Raw genomic sequence first — 9,004 nt, 5'->3', positions numbered from 1 at the left:
GCATAAAACAATCTGCACATTGCAGGTCTGTAAGTAGGAAACCTTGTAGGTTTAATGTACAAAGCGAAATACTAGGTACTTACAAGCCCTGTCACCATGCGGCGCCATGGAAGAAAATAGCAGCTGAGTTATATCATGTCCTTTTTCTTTTGGGGCCTTGAATTTAATGAAAGTGGGAATAATTGTCCGTTTCTTTGAGTCCACTAACTGAACTAACTTCCTTAAATCATGTGAGACTTTTGAGGGCCATGTTTCCATTTATATTGAATACGACCCTGTAAAGGTGCATTAGAAGAGCAGCAAACAAACGTAAGAATTTATTGAAGATGCTTAATGTAAGAAATGGGACAATCGTTATTTTGGCACATTTTATTTTATGGGAATCACTGTCTAATAACAGTTACAGGATAGCGCACGAAATGACCCAGTATTTTGCATTAAATATTCATTTCTAACGTGGTAACACAGTAGATCACGAAGGTTAGTTCTTATTCTTTCCGAGCGCACTAGTGTCGCGCTGTTTCCGCACCAGTATACCCAAGATGGCTGACAAAGGAAGACTGTAGAACAACCCATAAAAACAGCGTTGTTCCTTATTAAAACCAGAAAAGATGTGGTCACACAGATGCGGTTTCGTGCCCATTTTTAAATGCGATGGGCGCCTTCATTTTAATAACTCTCAAATATTATAACCAGTTTAATAACGATGGTTCAGTTTTGGAAAGGAAACATCGCCGGCCTTCATCTGCGCATTCTTCAGAGACCATTGACGCTGTCAGAGTGGCACTGGAAAGAAGCTCTGCTAAATCAACAAGGATGGCTGCAGCACAACTAGGGATATCCACACGATCGATGCAACAAATACTGAAAAGTGATTTGAATTTGTATCCATACAAAATGACAGCATTTCCTAAAATTACAGTCCATTATCTACCCATGGTGCGTCGATCACAGATGCCGGCGGTCTAAGGCATGAAACTCTTTCGCCCTCTCCAACATGAGGCTCGTGCAATAGAATCCCANCTCGAAATAACACCGTGTGTGGTCTCTTTAGGACTGCTTATATTAAAAGTATTCTTAATATCAAATGGTTATACATTTAAAAGTTACAATAATTAAGCGGGGGTCATATATGACAGGGCACGTATTTTTTTTGTTTGTTTCGGGTAGGTACAGCCTTGCGACTGGCTGATCCCCAGTCTAAGCAGCCCTACCAACTTTCTATAATGTTAATAATTTCATATTAAATATAGATGGGAACAGAGCAGATAGCCCAATTAATTAAAGAAAGAAGGTTACGACACCCATGTAGCAGTTCCAATGCCTGCCTATCTGGAAGAAATAACCGCTTTACAGAAAGTGACGACAATAAAATCTGAAAGTCAGAACATAATCATAGACAGCGATTCGGATATTGACCAGAAAACATTGAACATCCTGTATTTCGCACACAGAAAATAGGGGGGATGGAATTCGGACCCATAAATTCACTACTGAAGTTAGTAATTTTGGCGTATTTCTCGGTCTACCCACACAAATGCTGGGATAGTAATTTAAAATACGTCATGGCCACATTATGACTTTGAAAAAGTTTCGTAAAGTAACTCAGTAATGAAACAATTTCATCAGAAGGCTCTTTTATTTGGAGTGAAGGTTTACAAATAATAGCTATTAGATTCGCTGTTATAATTAGTCAGCTCTGAGAACAGAGCTCTCACCTCTTTCCTAGTTTCCATATTCTCCAGCGAAGCGAAGCAATTCATCTTGAAATTTCATTCCTAGTGGGCACTTGCTGAACTTAGTGAGGTACTTAACGCTCCAACTTTAAGACTTGGCTAGGAATAAGGAGCAGTTATCTGTGCTCCGTCGGACTGGCTGGTGCGGTAACCGCAACAGGAAGCGCTTTCCAGCAGAAGTGCTCTAAGGAAGTGGAACTGCGTCTACAGGGAGATCCAGGGGCACTATTGGGCTTACTTACACCACCACCACCACCAACACCGTCAAAACCGCTGCTGCTGCTAGTACTAGTACTACTACTACTGCTACTACTGCTGCTACAGTCACCACTACCACTCTTCTTCGGAGTTTTAAAATATAACTTTTTGCAACACGTTTTCCTTAAGTACTGTAATAATATTTGGGAAATATATAAATTATGAATGTTTGGTTTTCTCCATTATCATTTTATTTCCAATCATTCTTCCATAACGTAATCCTTTAAGCTTACAGACCTAGTTCCAAACCCACCGACCATCCATTTGACGACTGAATATCGTAACTTAAGTTTAAATTCACCAAACATTTAACCTCACACTTTGCTCTCTACTGTTTGTTCAAGTCGACCTCACAGATAATACACTACAGCATCTGATCTGGAAATGACACGTCGTATTAATTGCTGTTTGTATTACTTATTCAATCGCTTCAGAACACTTTGGCTGCTGGCGAGTTTACGTGGCACCGAATGCTACGTAGTAGGAAGGTTACCTATTACGGACAGGGAGGGACGTGACAAATAGCTGTACGGCATTTTACTGAACTGACAGAAAATTCGTGGAAAATTATCAAAGATAGTTTTCGTCGGAATTCGAAACCTGTGCCTCCTAAATGCGATATAGATTCGTTACAGTCGTGCTAACAAGCTTAACTAATGGCCGCGCCATAGCTCAAGCGGTTAGTCGCTGGCTTCCCACCGCGGAGGCCCGGGTTCGATCCCGGGTCTGGTCAAGTGGGATTTTTGGTGGACAAAGTGGCGGTGGGGCGGGTTTTCTCAGAGTACTTCGGTTTCCCCTGCCAATCTTCATTCCACCAAATTCTCCATTATCGTAATTACCAGGGGCAGGCTACAATAGGCCAATCAGTGACCGCCGTGCCGAGTGGCACTAAGCGAACCAGCTTAACTACATAACCCACAAGAGCAACAAGTCTGCCAACGTAACCGGCTGTCTCTGACTGTTCAGTAACTCATTCGTTGATGTCTTCTGTGAAGTAACCAGCCTCATGAGATTAAGTTAGGTGACAGGGCCGCTGACTAGAGGCTTCTTACCCATTAATCATTTGAATGAACTCCACGAGGAGAATTATCATTCTATCAGATTTTAAGATCTTGTCCTTACGGTCACTGTAGATTCCATTCTTCACCATGAACAGCGGACTGTTACCAGTAAGGCAAAACAGAATATACTGTCACGTGTATTAGTGACAATAGGCAGGGTTCGGATTGGAAGATTGGATTTATTAACTTGTTACACAATCAATTCGCACTTAGACGTAATACAGCACTATCGCTAATTTACACAATTTGGAGTTCACCGTTACACATGCACTAGGAATCTCAGTCTTCACTAGTCGCACTCTGGTAACGGAATTAGAACAGTCTCACTGTGACTAAATCTTCTGATCACACATTAAGCCTTCACAGGTTGACTTCTAATTCTTCTTCCACTACTAACTTCCCGTTGATACCTCCTACCAACAGCTCAACTCAATTCTCATTTTCCTACTCTGTTGTACTCCTTTGTACTCCGTTGCATTCCCATTCTCTTGACTCTCGCTCTTCCACAACAATTCTCTTACAAATCTGAACTCCCAATTCCGTTTCTCCATAATTCTCTAATCTCCCTAGATAAAAACAGGCTCTCGTTATACAGTCTCGGGTCGGACCCCATGGAAAACATCGTTTTCTCCCGTTGAGTATTGTCGTGTTATCCAACACAGTCCACAAATAACACAGCTCCTATTGTCGTGTGTTCGCTGGAACGTGTATACTGAATAGTTGCCTAGCAATGGGTATATGCGTCACAATATATATATATATATATAACTTAAGATGGCTACGAAGAAGAAAACCGGCAGGTTCCGAAGAATAAGAAGAATTCTTGTCGACTTATCAAGGACTGAAGCTAGTATATAAATTCCAAAGTATATAATTTTTTTTCCCCCTTGGCACTACAGCCCTAGTGGGCCTACGCCTACCTCCATGAACTTGTATATAAGTTTAGGACAAGATAATCATGGGTCGGCTTGCCATTATAATTGGGTGTTCAGTACGATGTAATTACTTCCTGAAGAACACCTTTTACATAGACTAGCGTCAAGTAAACTACATTTTCCTGGTGAGGAAAACATTAACACGATTAATTTCTTGTTTATTTGTCTCGCGTAACTGTTCACAGTAGCCACAGGTGGTTGATGAATGCAAAATGGCAGTCTTTACGTCAGACGGAACCAAGCAATTAAACAGGCAACTCCAAGGGATTTGTAATGCTGTCACTCGGTCACTCGATAAACGGGATACGAGTATATAACGAGGAGATTAAATTCAGAGACTGCTTAATATTTTCAGTTTCTGAATCTTTCAAGATCGCGTACCTTATCGAAGAAAATACGACAAATTTGGCGTGAAACTTGGTGTCTTACCAGAAAGGAAAATGCAGATGTAGGAACTGAGGAAATGTTTGCATACAGGAATGATAAGAAGTTGCATTTTATTTTCCTTGGCACTACAGCCCCAGTGGGCCTAGGCCTACCTCCATGAACTTCTCCGTTCACTTCGGTTTTTCTAGATCTTACACATTCGGTAGGACTCCTTGGGCGGGTGATCAGCTCGTTGCAAGGCCTCTACCTGTACACAAAGACAGAAAAACGCACACACACAAACTAAACATCCATACCCTGACTGGGATTCGAATCCACGATCCCGGTTTCTAAGCGAGCGAAGACAGTACATGCCTTAGACCGCTCGGCTACAGTGACCGGCAGAAAGTTGAATTAGACTGGCGAAAGGTGCATAGTTCAGGGGATTAATAACCTGTACTCCTTGCGTAATAAGCTAAAGGCAGATGAGATTATGTATATAGCATTCATGGAAGAGGTTTCAGGACAGAAACTGGAAGGGTAAAGACCACACAGGGAACATAAGAGCAGAAGGGTATACAGAGTTACTACAAATGTTTCATTCCATTTCAAAACACTATATTGGTCGCCCCGTGCTTTTCCGTTTACACAGACAACCAGTATCCTTAAACTGCCTATACCACCGCAGAATGCTCTGTTTACATGGTGCTTCTTTTCTGCGCTCTGCTCTGAATGCACGCTGCACTGCAATAACAGACGAACATCTTGCATATTCCAACACAGAGACTCTTTTCCAGCTTCGTCGCAATTTTGTGAGGTACTGCACTCGTGCTGCCATCTGGTATATCATGATGCAAACTTGGTGGGTTTGCGGGTCTTTTCATGTATGAATCATGTTTGCATGTGTAATACTTTTGACTTAACTAATGGCCGCACCATATTTAAAGTGGTTAGTCGCTGGCTTCCCACCGCGGAGGCCCGGGTTCGATCCCGGGTCTGGTCAAGTAGGATTTGTGGTGGACAAATTGGCGTTGGGGCGGGATTTCTCCGAGTACTTCGGTTCCACTGCCAATCTTCATTGTGCCAAGTTCTCCATTATCATAATCACCCAGGGCACGTACAATAGGCCAAACAGTGGCCGCCGTGCCGAGTGGACCCAGCCGGACTAAGCGAATTAAAAAATATCACTAAAGTAAAATAGAGCATCATTACGGTGTATACGTACAAACTTTGGGCATGAGTTTCATATACCAAAGCAATAAGAATTATCCTAATCAACACGCATCAGCAAAACAATTAATTTGTGACTTTTCTTTCCCCTTGGCATTACAGTCCCAGTGGGCCTAGGCCTACCTCCATGAACTTCTCCGTTCACTTCGGTTTTTCTAGATCTTACACATTCGGTAGGACTCCTTAGGAGGGTGACTTCTCTTTACAGAAGATGCAGGTTTCAATAGATATGGCGCATTATACACGTAAATTTTCAGAAACACCACCAGTGAGCACAGGAAAATACTCACAGTGTGCCTTAATCTATACACCAGCAGCAGTTCAGCATTACTGTGTGTGCAGGGATTGTTCGTGATTGTACAGTACATGTTTCGCCACATCAGCTTACAGGAAACCACTACCAGGATTTCCTCTTACATGATCTGCCAAAGCTACTGGAAGATGTACCACTGGCGGCCACAGCACGAATGTGGTGCATGCAAGATGGTACTCCGGTACATTTTAGCCTTGCTATGCGAGATATTCCCAGTAACACCTCACATGACCGACGGATAGGTACAGAAGGACCCACTGCATGACCTCCACGCTCGCCAGATTTGAATCCTCTGAATTTCTACCGGTGGGGACAATTACAAAACCCTTATGTGTGCAGCTCCTGTTGACAATGAAGAGACACTTCACTGCATTGCGGATGCCTGTCAGACTACTTGCAACAACCTTGCCCGCTCCAGCCGGATGTGGCCGTACATGATGAGACATGTCGAGGCACGCACTGAACCTTGAGCGCTTACATAAATGTATTCCTTCAGCTACACGTATAGTTCACAAATTAATGTTTCCTGCCACACGCTGATATGGATTTTTTTCCTTGTTTTGGTATGTGGAACTCGTGTCGTAAATTTGTACTCACCTTTCAGTTACTTCTTGTACACCAAAAAAAGGGACATGTGATAGTACGAATTATCCTTAGCAGCTTCATTGCACCAGGAAAATCCAGTTGATATCAATTCACTCCTTTGTTTAATTATGCTCTGAGCCTAGCAACCCACGGCGAACTGCAGAGTCAATACAGTGACTGGATGCGGCTGAAAACCGAGGGGTCGGATTTCGAGTCCCGGTGGAAGCAAGACTTTTCACTTCTCTATGTAGTGCAGTTCGACTTTAGAGCTCATCCAACCTCCTATCCAATGGGTAATTAGAGTTCTTTCCTAGGGGGTAAAGCGACCGGGGCGTGAAGCTGACCACTCGCCTCCAACTTGTGCCGAGTTCAAGAAAACATGGGTCTATACATCCACTCCCCTACACGCCTTCATGGCTTAGTGCTTAATTAGTTAAGCAAAGGAAGAACTTTACACTTTACAATTAACTCCGTGGCCTGTAGTCCGCGAGAGAACTATACCGACCGAGCAACCGCCGCTTATCGGCGAAGTTAGTGCCAACTTTAGCGGATAGAAAGTGTCGCGTGGTCAGCGCAACGGATCCCCACGGCCGTTAATTTCGGTTTTCTAGACTGGAGCCGCTATTTCCTTGAAATAGCTCCTCAATTATACTCACGAGGCTGATTTGACCCCGTTCCAGACGCACTAATTCTCAGAAAATCTGGTAGCGCTGGGAATCGAACTCGGGCCTCTGGATCTGTAGCCAGGAACTCTGACCACTAGACCACAGAGACGGTCTTACATTTTACAATTCAGTACTAATTGTTTCTCTGTCCAGGTATTTCGATTGATAAACAAATTTTGACGGACAGTAAGTAATGTTTGTCATGAACATTGGAAGAAAGCATTTTCCTGGACTTCTGGGACAGAAACGAGCAGATGTTCAACGAACGAAAGAAAACTGCCAGAAGGATTGAGGATTACTATGCGTCATTTTACAAGTAATAGAAAATGTGGGACAGTGGTACAATATAGAGCAGAATTATTGCTTGAAACTGCAGCTTCGACGTGAATTAAGTTCCTAAGGAAAAATATTGAGGTTTCTATTATAAATGTTTTAAATCCAAAACTTATTTTTTGAATTGCAACATATATGAGAGCAATGTTCCGGGTCTTTTAGATACGCATTGATATTCGTGCATTTTATGAGAAGACTATATGGAACACTGTCTGCATAACACAGGTGTATATATATATATATAAATCGATCCTCAGAGAAGGACTGGTCATTTTTTAATCAACCCGTTTAATCAAAGAGCGAGAACTTGTAGTTTTTCTTCGAGTTCAAGCAAATGCTGAGAAATTGCTTAGGATCTAGGTATTTAAAAGTCCCAGCAGTTGTACACAAATTGGAAAACTATGAAAATCTTCGATATGCAGTCTCATTATTATTTTTTTAATGCTAGTGGAGCAGGACTAAGTCCCTTGTACTGCGGCCACTTCTGGCCTATTGTACCAGCCGCAGATGATAGATGAGGGTGATTGTGGAGCAATTGGTGGAATGAAGATTGGCAGGGGAAACCGAAGTACTCGGAGAAACCTGCTCCAGCGCCAATTTATCCACCACAAAACCCCCTTGACCAGACCCAGGATCCAACCTGGGCCGCTGCGGTAGGAAACTAGCAATTGACCGCTTGTGCAGTCTCATTAAGTAACAAAGATTAGTTTTTAATTTGCTGTCGTTCGAGTTTATCTTCATGTACAGGAACAGTCTAACTGCAATGGACTGAAATGACCAATATGAAGTTACCCTGACACGGATGGCAAATCATTGCTTCATCTTGTCGAATTATTTTTCTTTCGTGTAGTGAGATTGAGTGCACTTTGTACTGCGGGCAATGTTCAGCCTATTGCATCAGCCCCAAATGATGATAATGATGATTGTGGAGCAACAGTTGGAATGCGAATTGACAAGGGAAACCGAAGTACTCGGAGAAAACCTGCCTCAATGCCACTTCGTCTACCACAAACCACATACGACAAGACCCGGGCTCGAACCCGGGCCGCCTCTGTGGGAAGTCGGCGACTAACCGCTTGAGCTATGGCCCGGTCTTGTCAGAGTTGCTGTAGTGTCGTTATTACATTGATATCATTTTTATACCAAGGCTGTACACAACGTCGTGTTACTCGTTATCATTTAAGTGTTCATCCCAGAGCTGAAGAGAGCGGTCGAAGAAGACGTTTACTCATGCAAACACGTGTTTGACTAGAGCGGGCTGTCGTCCACCACATGGTCCCTTCAGTTTTGGACGTTGGTGAATGGTACATATTGCTCTAAATATTAAATAAATATTTTAGTTTATAATGTTATTTTTAGCCAATAATATATAAATATATACAATCGTGTTCATACAACCTGCATTGCAATTCGCGTTATGGGAGTGGAGGAAGGCTACGGAACTAACCTACTTATTTTCTTCTTAAATTTCATAGAGTAAAAATTGTTCCGCTGATTACGGTAGCCGAGCGGTCTAAGGCAT

Source organism: Cryptotermes secundus, unplaced genomic scaffold, assembly GCF_002891405.2.
Source record: "Cryptotermes secundus unplaced genomic scaffold, Csec_1.0 scaffold24, whole genome shotgun sequence".
Taxonomy (NCBI): domain Eukaryota; kingdom Metazoa; phylum Arthropoda; class Insecta; order Blattodea; family Kalotermitidae; genus Cryptotermes; species Cryptotermes secundus.
The sequence above is the reverse complement of the archived record's forward strand: the minus strand, read 5'-3'. Positions refer to the sequence as shown.